The sequence below is a fragment of the Nomascus leucogenys genome, chromosome 16 (assembly GCF_006542625.1).
Source record: "Nomascus leucogenys isolate Asia chromosome 16, Asia_NLE_v1, whole genome shotgun sequence".
NCBI lineage: Eukaryota > Metazoa > Chordata > Mammalia > Primates > Hylobatidae > Nomascus > Nomascus leucogenys.
The window spans coordinates 29,719,093-29,734,064 of record NC_044396.1 but is presented as its reverse complement, the minus strand read 5'-3'; positions in this window follow the sequence as shown (position 1 = coordinate 29,734,064).

Sequence of the window (14,972 nt, the reverse complement as noted above, 5' to 3'; positions counted from 1 at the left end):
GCTTCACTCCTGAGCCAGCGAGACCACAAACCCACCAGAAGGAAGGAACTCCGAACACATCCGAACATCAGAAGGAACAAACTCCGGACACACTGCCTTTAGAACTGTAACACTTACCGCGAGGGTCCGCGGCTTCATTCTTGAAGTCAGTGAGACCAAGAACCCACCAATTCCGGACACACCATCATTCTCTCCACTTAGAAGACCTAGAAACAATGACAATACAGTAGCAATAAGTTTGCCTCAGATTGTTGTTTCTAATCAGTATATCTTACTATTAGGAGATTTAGATACCAATGCTCTTTGAATAAATAACTGTTTCTGGATCTGTGGAAGGAAATATGAGATGAACCCTGACAAGATTTAGTTTCAAAAAGTAAGGAAGGTATCAAAAACAATGGGTCATACCAAAAACACAAAGAAACCAATGTGAATGTATTAGTCAGGGTTCTCTTAGAGGAACAGAACTAATAGGATATATATATACACACACACACACATCCACACATATATATGTATACATACAAGAGTATATTAAGTATTAACTTACAGGACTGCAAGGTCCCACAATAGGCTGCCTGCAAGCTGAGGAGCAAGAAGAGCAAATCTGAGTCCCAAAGCTGAGGAACTTGGAGTCCCATGTTCGAGGGCAGGAAGAATCCAGCACAGGAGAAAGATGTAGGCTGGGAGGCTAGGTCCATCTCTCCTTTTCATGGTTTTCTGCCTGCTTTATATTCGCTGGAAGCTGATTAGATTGTGCCCATCAGATTAAGGGTGGATCTTCCTTACGGAGCCCACTGACTCAAATGTTAATCTCACCCACACAGACACACCCAGGATTAATATTTTATATCCCTCAATCCAATCAAGTTGACACTCAGTATTAACCATCACAATAAAGGTGCTTCCATTTGGCAAATGACAGGAAAACTGAAGATAAAAAAAGAAGAAATCCAATTAAATAATTACATTGATTAGATAAAAATCTATGAGTTTACAATAATGCTCTACAAAAGGGAAAATAATAGCTTCTCACTGGAGGTAACTAGAGTATCAGCTCTTTATTCTAAAAATAAGCTATTGAAAAGTAAGCATATTTGATTTTTCTTCATCTACTATATTTCAGAATAAATTAACAGAACAAATTAACTGCTGTTGATAAGAGAAAGTCATTTTTCATAAAAGTTCAATGAACAAATTTTTTAATGACTTAATTTGGAAATCAGTATTAATCACTGATAAATATTGATTAGTGCAGAAATCATTAGTGTTTGAAATTAAGTGAAAGGTTAATAGAGAATTTTGTCCATAAAACAGAAAACATACTGGTTATATTAACAGAGATAACTTAATATAGGGAATTGGTTAAATATATATGTATTACAGGGCAAAAAATATTTCTGATATGGATGTGCATTTCCTTTCCTTGCCCACAGTGTTTCTACCAGAACTAGTTATCAAAGACAATGTGCTCAGCTGCTATAATCTTCATTTCTGTAACTGTTGACAATGCTGTCAATGATATTTGTATTTTCCTTCTTTCACTACCCATTCCCTATTTTATTGCCTTAAGCTAGGACCTTAACTGATCAGGGTTATTAACTTTTAGGATAAACCAAATAGTAATTCATGACGTATCTTAATCATCAGTGGTCAGGAATATATGTATATCTATATCTACATAGTTATAGGAATTTCTTAATTTTTTTCACTACTTCTTACCATCTAATTTCTACCCTTAGATATTAAAATACTAAATTTATCTCAAAATATTCCCTGGGTTCCAAACACAGATCAGGGAGTCAATATGAGCATCCCTCCAGTTGCTGAGTATGTCTATTACAAATATATTTATTAATTTATAAATATATAATTACTACGGAAGACAATCAAGTATTACGTCCATAGTTTTACTGAGCCTATAATATGTTGAAGTTGCTCCTAAATTCTACTTTCTAACTAACCACCTTAAACTTTCATTTTAATTAGCAAAACACAATTATTCTAAAATCAATTCAAAGCAAACATCTGAGTATTTATTTTTTGTACCCAATATGGTAAGTCTCTCTTGTAGTTGTGTTGTCATTTACCCTCTGTTTCTTTGCAATTCCATCATCATAATAGAATCAGGTGGCATTTTCCATTGCCATCCCCAATCTAAAAAAAAAAAAACAAAAAGTAAAACCAAAAGACTTTCAAGAATACTGGTGATCCCCTGATTAATGTATCCCGCAAAAGCCTTAGTAAAGGGAGTGTCTTCTTGAGATATGATAGGTAATGTGTAAAAACTTGATGCTCATATACTATAAATACATACCCATACCAATATCTCTCAAAGCCTTTAAAATTCTCTCGCTGCATTATTTCAGGGTAATTCTGACATTTAACTTCACTAAATGTAGGCCACTTTTGTGTTCAAGTTTCAGTCAATCAAACAAAGCATTATAGCCAGTTGTACAAACTAATGCACAAATGCATACCCCTAGTGGGTAGCCTAATATTCATGATTTTGTTCCATTGTATTTTTCTTCTTACTCTAAAAGTCATAGATTTTACTCATACATTTATCAACTGGGCTTCTGCTGATAATCATTTACGAGACAACACAATTCTGTTGGTGTCCATTTCTTCCTGAAGCTACTTCTCCTTCACCAAACTTGGCATTTCTCCCTGAAATATACTGATGCGTGACTACAGTTATAGGTCTAGAGGCCAGGAGAGGTGTTTGAAGTGGCTACAAGTACACATGCTCTTGTAAGACCATTGGCCCAGGTGTGTTTATTAAAGGATTTTCTGGCAAAAAATAAATGTTCTCTACACACACAGAATGTTGTACTCATTCCACTAGCAAGGGATGTTCAGAATGGCTCAAGGGGTTAAGGCTTCAGCCTCATCTGAGTTTATTCAGATAACCCAATTTTGGCTCTCAGGTTACAGCTCCTGGCCAATCAATGCCCTAATTCTCACTTGAGAGACTTAGGAAAGCCATGATTTCAATTTATAATTATGAAAGTATACAACTAAATTTTATAGCCCCGTGGCTATAAGAATTAGTAAATTCTCTTAGAGACACAGAAGGAACTCTGTAGTTGTCTTTTTAAAAAATATTTTAAAATTCATTATTTTATTTCATTTCGTTTTTAAGACAAGTTCTTGTTCTGCTGCCCAGGCTGGAGTGCGGTGGTGTGATCACAGTCCACTGCAGCCTTGAAGTCCCAGGCTTAAGAGTTCCTCCTATCTCAGCCTCCCAAGTTGTTGGGACTCTAAGTGCATGCCACCATGCCTGGATAACTCTGTAGTTTTCTGACCATGACTGTTCTAAAGACAAGCTCACACTTGTTCTTTCATTTCTGTAAGCTCTCTAATATGGGTAAAAGCAGCTTCCACATTAACAGTCCTGGTAGTTTTAATTACTGCTGTAAAGACTACTTGTTCCTGCAAGGGACTCCTTCATTAAGCACTTCAACACAATCAACCAAACCTTATAAGTTGGTTACTCACAAGGCCATCAATTAATATTATGATTCTTCTCATTGGCAAGGAGCTTAGTACCAGATTCAAAGCTAGGGACATGAAAACGACAAAAGCAAATCAGTCTCTTCTGTCGCTGAGGATGTTTACTAGGACTATGTATTTTATCAAGTAACTGTATCAGGCAGATTCTAGTTAGTAAGCAGAAAATTTCTAGTTAGTGAATCCAATAAAACCATAAGATAAATTGGTTAAAAAGGTATGGGAGGAAGGAGATGAAGAAGAGGCATTGAAGTAGCACAAAGACAGTAACTGCAAGCGTCAGATAGAAGGGCAACGAAAAAAAAGGGTTAGGGGTTTTAGAATCAGGGAGCTTGGAAGTGGTACCCAGACTCTATGGAGGAGGCACTGCCAAATGGTTACTAATACCTCAGAAGTTTGGAGAAGGGCTCTTAGGAAATTAAAACTCAAATTTCTGGAGAGAGGACGCAGCCCATCCGGTACTGCTGTCATAGAGCAGACACAACAAAGTTGGACCTGAGAGTATCAAAAATAAAAGATAAATAAAAATTAAGCTGGATAGAGAGGCTAGTTACTTCTGGAACCAACTTCTGTTTCATTGGCAAGGTACCATTTCTGGGAAGATACTAAAAGAAACAGCAAGCAAACAAGAAATAGTCAAGGCATTTTCCCTTTTCTGTCTTGCTCTAGACCCCTTTATTAACAGAACCTGACAAAAAGCTAAATGACAAAAATCAAGTGCGATTTTCAAAATTTCTGCCCCAGCATCACAAAACTGAGTAGAGAGAAGTGGGTTTGAAGCTGAGAAACAATAGGTTAATGATGGGAAAAATAATAAGTTTTTAATGGAGGCATCAGGTTGTTACTACATTCACCAACTGATTGGTCTTAGCATCACTCAGACAGAAACACCAGATATGATGTGTCTCCCGAGGGACAGAAATGCAAAATATATAGTACCACATACAAAGCATTTTTGGCTCCAGCCAAATAGTAATAATGATAATGATAATGATAATAATAAGTAAACCTGAACCTAGTCAAGACTTGTGAGTTAACTTTGTAAGAAATACAAGTGGTAGGGAAAATAGCTAAATGACACCATGATGAAACCAACAGTTAAAACATAACGTGGATGGTTTTTTCAAGGTATGGAACACAGTTATTGCAACAAATTAATCAAAAAGAATTGAATAGAGAAAACATTTGGGGAACAGGACCTGTTTTACTTTAAGAAAATCATAAAATCAATGTTATGGATGAACTTTGTTTGAACCATGATTTCATTTTTATAGAACATTTTAAAATTTTAATTATTTTTAAAAATTGGTGTGGTTACATGATTGGAACTAATCAACTATAAATATAGATATCACAAATATTAATATGGGCTGGATATTAGTTTATAACAATTATTTATTTTGAATTATGCTAAGTGGAAATTGCAGCATTGGTATGATATAAGAAATATTTTTATTGTATTTTTAAAGATATATACTAAGTCTGTAAAAGTAAAACAACATGAAATCTAGAATTTGTTTAAAATAGCTCAGAAAAAAAGAGAAAGCAAATAGATGAAGCAAGAGTTGCAAATCTTAATAATACTAGAATCTGGTTAATAGTAGTGTAGGATTTATTAAATTATCCTTTTTTTATTATACTTTAAGTTTCAGGGTACATGTGACAACGTGCAGGTTTGTTACATATGTATACATGTGCCATGTTGGTGTACTGCACCCATTAACTCATCATTTAGCATTAGGTATATCTCCTAATGCTATCCCTCCCAAATGGGATCTAATTAAACTAAAGAGCTTCTGCACAGCAAAAGAAACTACCATCAGAGTGAACAGGCAACCTACAAAATGGGAGAAAATTTTCACAACCTACTCATCTGACAAAGGGCTAATATCCAGAATCTACGACGAACTCAAACAAATTTACAAGAAAAAAACAAACAACCCCATCAAAAAGTGGGCAAAGGATATGAACAGGCACTTCTCAAAAGAAGACATTTATGCAACCAAAAAACACATGAAAAAATGCTCGTCATCACTGGCCATCAGAGAAATTATCCTATTTTTGTTTGAAATTTTTAATAATAATGTTTACAATGATTTTAGGTAACTTCCAAGTTCATGCTGAATTTAGTACACAATTTCATATAACTGCTTTTCCAATTTCTTATTAAAAATCTTCAAAATATATTAAGAAAAGTAAAAAAAACATCAATCAGACTACACATTGAACATACAGCAAATGGGGGGATAACTTCCTCTAAGGTCCATATACACCATGGAATACCAGGCAGCCATAAAAAATGAGTTCATGTCCTTTGGAGGGACATGGATGAAGCTGGAAACCATCATCCTCAGCAAACTAACACAGGAACAGAAAACCAAACACCGCATGTCCTCACTCATAAGTGGGAGTTGAACAATGAGAACATATGGACACAGGGAGGGTAACATCACACATCAGGGCCTGCCAGGGGGTGGGGGGCTAGGGAAGGGATAGCATTAGGATAAATATCTAATGTAGATGACGGGTTGGTGGGTGCAGCAAACCACCATGGCACGTGTATACCTATGTAACAAACCTGTACGTTCTACACATATATCCCAGAACTTAAAGTTTAATTAAAAAAAATTAGTAGAGCTGTTTGAAAAAGCACAACAAAATGTACCTGAAAGATTGAAGGGTGAAAGTTAATATATACGGTCATTTTAGATTGCTTCCACTAATATTGGTTTATCCATATTATAGAATATTTTAGTGAGTATAAAATTGTCTACATTCATAAAGATGCATAAAATTAACTATAGAACCAGGTTGAGTAATGCCTTTCTTTTCCTTTCTTCTTGTCAATCAGATATTATCTTTATACATTGTTTTAGAGTATATATCTATCAAAATGCAACAGTGTTGAAGGATGTGTAATTTATACAGCAAATGCGTAATGGATAAAAAAGTGCAAAAACAATCCTTAAAGTATTGTATTTGAACAAAAACAATCTTAAACCACATAATCTGAAAAAAAGGGGTACATATTTTACCAAATATACTAATCCATACAAGACTGCTTGAGAAAAAGAATATGCCACCTCAGATGAGAAAATGTTGTAGGTAATACTGGCTAAGGACCATGCATATTTACCTGTCCATACAGTGTTATTTTGAGAAAAAACCTGCCAATAGCTGAATGGTTACTAGAAGCAATGTAGGGTGTTTACAACAATTCTGAGTAACCCCCTTCTTTATGCATGAATATACAGGAGAAAAAGGACATATCTAGGTGAAAATTCTGCAGCATAAACCAAATACATCCTTTTCATGAGACTCTGAGGAAGTGCATTTCTCTGAATTTTCCTTACTATGGATAGCAGAAGGAAAGTTTAGACAGTTTCTAGCTGGTATCACGAAGACACAGATTAAAAAAAAAATCTAATAGATATGGAGAGAACAGAGACTCAACTAAAAATACTAAGCAATACATAAAAATAAATTAGAACAAAAGTGTGAGAAACAATAACCAAACATGCAATGAATGCTTTAGTAGGAGAAAGAAAAGGTTCATTTTCAGTATGAAGTAACTCACCCTGTTCTATTCACATGGTGCCCTAGGATAACTGTACTGAGAGCATAGAGTCACCGTAGATGACATCTTTCAAAAAGCGCTTACTTCATTGCAGACAGATATTTGCTAACTCATAGACAAGCAGCAACAGCACTGGTCTTGATTGTAGAGACCATTACAATTATTATAGAGAACCATCTTAATGCTCATCAGCAACACTTCATGACAGAAAGGAGCAGTAAAAGAATGGCAGCTCCAGAATGATATAAACCAGAGCCGACTCTTCCAGCCACAGACAGTACTTCTGGCTGGAATTTGTGCCTCTGGTTGTTTGGACAAAATAAGACAGAACAACGTGCAGGAAAGAGAGTCAAACTGCCCATATGGCAAGTGGACATTTAAACAGATGTAAGTTTAATGTGGAGAGTCCAAAGAGCTGCAATCTTTCTCAAAATACGATTGCAGGAGGACAGTCCATAAAAGTTAATAATATTACACATTGGGATGGAACCAGGCCATTTACTTTTGCTTTGTTTTGTTATTAATTTTTAGATATTTAGGAATCTTAGTATGTTTTTGAGTATATTTAAAAGTAATTGCAGGTTGGTAAAGCTACTAATTAGATCTTTACATTCTAATGCAGTACAGAAGGCAAACATTAAACAAACAGAATCCAGAAAACAAAGGAAACATCAAGGAAGCACTTAAAATGGAAATAGAACCAAAGCATAGAAGGTGACAGAAAGGCAGATAATTGCATAATTTATAACAATAATGATAATCAGTCAAACTATAAACATATAGTGCTTTAAATAGCACCTAAAATAAAATAAAATGACTTACAAGGGCTGAAAACTGCAGTGGGAAGTGATAACAAAACAAATGCAAACAGAAAGAAAATGAGGTTAAAATACCAATAGGATAATAAAATGTCAAGTCAAAAGGATTAGTGAAGCAAAGAAAGTTATTTTTTAGCAGTGAACACTGAACATTTAAACCACATAATTTATTTAGAATATGATATTATTGAACTTACATGTGCTATATGCCACTGCATCACCATTATAAAATAGAGAAATAGCAACAGAAAGTAGTGTAAGTTCAAATTTTCTGGGGAAATATTAACATCATACACTTACATTACAATAGACCTCCTGGAAAAAATCTAATTCAAGAAAAAGATATGAATCATGTAATTTTTAAGGTGTAACACATATACATTAAACTTTATAACTAATAAGCCATGCTTCTAAGTGTTTAGAAACATTTACAAATCTATTACACACTAGATAATAGACAACATTTTAATTAATTTGAACAGTTATAAATTGTAGGGGTCATCTTTCCTGAAAACAAAAATACAACAATAAGATTTATTAACTCTGCAAGGGTTTTTAGAAAGGGGATGCCATTAGTAAATGTTAACACATGCAACTTATTTAGCATACTAGCTCAAAAGGTTTTAAATTTTAAAAATTCATTGCTTATATGAATTTACTAAATGCCTCAAAGTCAAATCTTCATGGTAAATTCTACACTTTGGTTTTTATGTGTCTGCCCTTATCAAATAGAGTTATTAGTGCCTATTCTAATTTGTTTTCAATACTTGTTTTCCAACATATTTGCTATCTTTCATCACAAATAAGTAAACTTATAATCATATGGTCAGGGCTATTCTATATCTGTTATCCACATGTTCCTGTCTGCATTTATAGATTTATTCATCAAACAGGCAGTGAGTGCACATTCTTACCAGGTACTGTGCTAAATGTTTCATTAAAGAAATGAGTAAAACAAAGGCTGATGCAAGAGATGCAGAATGGAATCCACAATTGCAATATCACCCTAAAAATATGATGACAGAAGTGTATACACCGAGTCTTGTGGGATTTAAGATATTATCTAACAGAATTGTGAACCAGCATTCATGGGCTTAGGGGGGTGAGAAAAATGCCAACAAAGAAACAATGCATAAATTGAGTATTAAAAAGCAAGGAGGAGTCATTCAGCTTTGGAAAAGGAATTAGACATAGAAAGAAAAGTATGTTCAAAAGCAGGGATGTTAGTTAACAAGACACCGTTACCACACTCAAGCATGGGGTGCCTGTGGGAGAGCATCAATGAATGAAACTTGATGAAAACTTTTGGGGAACACTCTTGTTTATACCCAACCTTATATACTTTGGGGTATAAAGTAGACACTTGACAATTCTTTCAGTGAAACTATTTATACTATCAGATTATAAGATTTTTGTTTCAAATAATAATACGAACATACTTCAAAGATATTGCAGTCTCAGTTCCAGATCACTTCAATAAAGTGAATGTCAGAATAAAGCAAGTCACACAAATTTGTTTCTTTCTCAGTGCATATAAAAGTTATATTTATACTGTAGTCTATTAAGTGTTAAATAGAATTATGCTTAAAAACGGACACACCTAAGTTTAAAAATCCTTTATAGGTAAAGAATGTTAACAATCATCAGAGCTTACAGTGAGTCATAAGTTTTTTGGTGGTGGAGGGTCTTGCGTTGATATTAATGCCTGATGACTGATCATGGTGGTGGTTGCTGAAAGCTGGGGTAACTGTGGAAGTTCTTTAAGGTAAGACAACAATGAAGTTTGCCAAATTAATTGATCCTTTCTTTCATGAAAGATTATTCCATACCATGGGTTGCTGTTTTGATAGCATTTTGCTGAGAGCAGAACTTCTTTCAGAGTTGAAGTTAAGCCTCACTCTACCACTGCTTTATCAACTAAGTTTATGGAATATTCTAAATCCTTTGTGGTCATTTCAACAAAATTTGCAGCATTTTCACCAGGAAGATATTTTATCTCAAGAAATTACTATATTGCTCATCTATAAGAAGCAAATCCTCTTCTATTAAAGTTTTATCATGAGATTTTAGCAATGTAGTCTAATCTCCAGGAACCACTTCTAATTCTAGATCTCTTTCTATCACATGTGCAGTTACTTCCTCCACTGGAGTCTTGAACCCTTCAAAGTCATCCGTAAGGTGGAAATCAACTTCTTCTAAGCTCCTGTTAATGTTATTGTGACTTCCCCTCATGAATCAAAAATGTCATTACTGGCATGTAGAAAGGTGAATGCTTTACAGAAGGTTTTTGTTTGACTCCCCCAGATCCATCAGAGGAATCACTATCTATGGCAACTGTAGACTTACAAAATATATTTCTTAAATAATAAGACTAGAAATTCAAAATTACTCCTTGGGCTTTAGAATGGAAGTTGTGTTAGCTGGCCTGATAACAGCATTTATCTCTTTGTACATCTCCATCAGAGTTATTGGGTAACCAGGTGCATTGTTAATGACCAGTGATGTTTTAAAAGGAATCATTTTTCCTGAGAAGTAATTCTCAACAATAGGTTTGAACCAGTCTGTAAGAGATGTTGTGTCATCCAGGCTTTGTTGTTCCATGTATACAGCACAGGCAGCATAGACTGAACAAAATTCCTACTTATTTATTTTTTATAGAGGTACTGACTATGTTGCCCAGGCTGTTCTTAAACTCCTGAGTTCAATCTATCTTCCTGCTTCAGCCTTGTGAGTAGCTGGGATTATAGGCATGCACCACCATTCCCAACTTTTAGATTGAGCATAATTCTTAATTGACCTAGGATTTTGGGAATAGTAAATAAGCACTGGTTTCAACTTAAAGTGACTGGCTGCATTCATTGCTAACAACAGAGTCAGCTTTTCTTTTGTACCCTTGAAGCCAGGCCTTGACTTTTCTTCTCTAGCTAGGAAGGTCCTGGATGACATCTTCTTCCAATATAAGGCGTTTCATCTACACTAAAAATCTATTGTGTAGTGTAGCCACCACCTCCACCAGTGATCTTAGCTAGATCTTCTGGATACTTGCTGCAGCATCTACATCAGCACTTGCTGTTTCACCTTCCACTTTTAGGTTATATAAACAGCTTATTTCATTAAACCTCATGAACCAACCTCTGCCAGCTTCAAACTTTTCTTCTACAGCTTCCTCACCTTTCTCAGACTTCATAGCATTGAAGAGAGTTACAGCCTTTCTCTGGATTAGGCCTCAATGTAAGGGAATGTCATGGCTGGTTTGATCTCCTATCCAGACCACTATAGTTTTCTCCATATTAGCAATAGGGCTGTTTCACTTTCTTATCTTTTTTGCAGTCTATCATTTTGTGAAATTAGCACTTTTAATTTCTTTCAAGAACCTTTTCTTTGCATTCACAATTTGGTTAACTGGTTCAAGAAGCCTAGCTTTCAACCTATCTCAATCTTCAACATGCCTTCCTCATTAAGTTTAATAATTTTTAGGTTTCGATTTAAAATGAAAGACATGCAACTCTTCATTTCACTGAAACACTTAGAGGTATTAGTAGGGGTATTCATCAGTCTACTTTCAATATTATTGTGTCCCAGGGAATAGAGAGGCCCAAAGAGAGGAAGAAAGATGGTAGGAATGGTGGTCACTAGAGCAGCCAGACATACTACATTTATCAATTATGTTTGCTGTCTTGTATGAGTCAGATTCATGGCATTCCCCACAAATTACAATAGTGATGAAATGGGAAAGGTTCCCTTGTTCCACTCACGGGGTGTGCAATGGGGATATGGCTTGCTTCTCCAGTGCCCTACTGCTCCAACCTCTAGGGAAGCATACAGGCGGGCAGGCTGTGGGGCTCTGACCCCACGACAGTGTCCAGGGGTGAATGTTTACAGCTGAAGCCCCACTGGGTGTGTGTTCCAGGGTGCTCATTTAGGTTGCTGTCTATAGATGGCTTGTGTTAACCAGCTCAATTAGACCCCCTTTCTTATCACAAGGACAGAGGGATTTCTGTATCCCAGGGTTTCTTGCTTTGGTGTACTGGAAGAATTGGATCACATATGGGCTTGGAGAATGAGTGAAAGGTTTTATTGAGTGCAAGTAGCTCTCAGCCGATGGGGGAGCCAGAAGGGAGATGGTCTTCCCTTGGAGTTGGGCCACTCAGTGGCCAAGTCTCTCCTCCGACTGCCCTGGCCAAACTCCGCCTCTTTCTACTGGTTGATGGCCTGCCAGCGTGCTGGTGCCTGGTGGTGTGCTCTTCTGCTGGTGTGCTCCTCTCCAGGTCCTCTCAACAACCACTTGAGTCTTCTTCTGCCAGTGTGGGTGTGATCCTCTCAACATCTGGCTGCCTGTGGCTGCCTGCTAGGGTCTCTGGGGTTTTTATAGGCACAGGTTAGGGGTGAGCAGGCCAGGGTGGTCTTGGAAAATGCAACATTTGGGCAGAAAAATGCCTGTCCTCATCCAGGTCCGTGGGGATGGAGCCCTAGCCAAGGACCACCACGCCCTCTTCTACCCAGCACTTCCCTTCCCCCTTTCCGTATCATTTAAAGAGACCACACTCTTCCCTTCCCAGCACTTCCCTTCCGTATTAGTGACATTAAATCACTGATCACAAATCACCATAACAGATAGAATAATAATAAAAAAGTGTGAAGTATTGCAATAATTACCACAATGTGACACAGAAACACAAACTGAGCACGTAGAAAAATAGTGCCAATAGACTTGCTTGATTCAGGATTGCCACAAACCTTCAATTTGTAAAAAAACTCAGTATCTGTAAAGCACAATAAAGCAAAGCCCAATAAAATGAAGTATGCCTGTAATAATTTTTAATATCATTCAACATTTATTATGAGTTCATGTCAAATTTTTACTTTTAATTTTTCCAATTTCTTGTTCACCTATGTATTCAGTTGCTTATTCAATCATTCATTTATTAAGCAGTTTATGAAGTGCTGTCTAGAAAACAAGAATTGAGCTAAGCTTTAATTATTCAATGGTGAACATGAACATTTTTCCAGTATTGTCTGTAAGTCTTAGTCTAGTCATTCATTGTCTGCATGTTTCCAAAATAATTGTAAACACAACATAGTTCATAGCAGTACAACTCGTGAGGTAAACAGTATAGTCAGTGAAGAAAATAAATTTTAAATAAACATTATTAGAACATGTGAGAAAACCATCTCTCTGAATTTTCATATTTCTTTCTAGTTATGTATCAGTTGACTATGTCTAAATTACCATGTCAATAAAATACCCTTCTTCTCCTTATATTAATTATTAAATATCAATATTTTCTCATGACTCTATGTACTCACATTATTTAACCAACAGAATGTATTTTGGTTAAGTAAGAATTTTTGGTGTTGCTTCTGAGGCAAGACTTTCAACCGTTTACCATTTCCCACCCCACTCAGTGCATTCGTTTCTTATTAGATAGAAGATGGTGTCTAAGCAAAGCCTGTTTACATCTGGAGAGGCATAGAAGCAGAATTGTAACAGTAACAACCTCTATAGAAGACAGACTTCAATATATCCAGAAGACAAAGGACCACAGCTCAGGAAAAGCTTTAATTTCCCAACCTCAATAGTACATATAATGAAATTGATAAAAATATCATCACCATAAACAAAAAAAGTACAAATTAAAAATTTGATCTCACAGTGCTCATAAGCATCTCTTTGCTTTCCCAAACTACCAAGTTCTTAAAACGTAAATTACCCTGATACTTTTTTTGTAATCAATGTTTTTGGATATATATTTAGCTTTCACTTGTAAAATGATGAATAATAGTTATATAAATATTTATGGGGTATAATGTGAGGCATATATGTTAAACACACACACATACACATTGTAAAAAAGGCGATCAGAATAATCTTTCATCTCCAAGTATTCTATGCCTTTTAATGTGATAGAAAGAAACAAAGAAAGAGCAACCACTTTCTGTTACTCAGAGAAGCTTTACCCTGAGATTAATAGTAGGTGCAGTATACTAAAATTGCTTTGCCAGATGACTAACCACCTCCTGCTTTCCATTTGGAAGGTATACGTGCCAGATGTGGTGAAACTTTGTCCATGGCACATGGCATTGAAAACTGTAAGCAAACCCAAAATAAAATATTAAGATCCAATTCATAACTAAGCCCTAAAGAATACTGTTGTTTATTCCTTCTCCCTTTCCTCAATATTTTCCATAAATAATTTAAAGATCAAGGTTTTCAATAATTTCCCAAAGATGTTAGGATTATTTGAGTCTCTCAAATAAGAGATGTCCACAAAATATATATATTTTTAATTGTGAAAGTGTATCAAAAGGGGTTAAAATTTGCTCTCTCTATCCTGGGAAATAAGACTTTTCTGTAATATTTAGCCAATGTGCTGAATATCACCAATAATGCAGCCAAAAAATATCACTCTCAAGGAAGGAACTGAGGAGAAAAGAGGAGAGAGAGAGAGAGAGTGAGAGAGATAGACTAAGTTGCGTATCACCAATCAAACATTGTTCAATTTTTCTACCTTGGAATTGTTAAGACTATGGTACAATGACTGCTTAGGTATAAAAATAATTTCTTTTGCCATGCTTTGTTTATTAGAGTTTTATCGTTTCTAGGTCATAATTTTTTGTTATTGTTTTTACAACTGTTAAATGTCCACTCAATATTAAGATGGCATTAGTGATATATTCAGTGGTTACAGGTAATCAAGTAAAATGTAAATTAAAATAGAAAGTAAAAAATATTCAAAACAAATTTTAACCTATGTATTGTGGAAATGGCATTATCTTAGAATCTGTGTGGCCAATGTCCACTGACCTGTAATGATAGTGTGCAACTCTGTATAACATTTCCTAAAAAACTTAACTCCATCAGAAATCTTGGGGTAGTGGGAGCTTAATTGTCTACTGGACATCTGATATCTTTCACCTGCTCATAATGCTGTCATGATGATTTTCTTTTAAAACAACAAGAGGGAGAGAAAAAGAAAATCAGCCTGAAGTATTTGTCGGCAAGATTCCTTAATGTCCGTTTCAAAAGTCACAGATTACAGTTTAAAATGGAAGTCCCCTTTGAA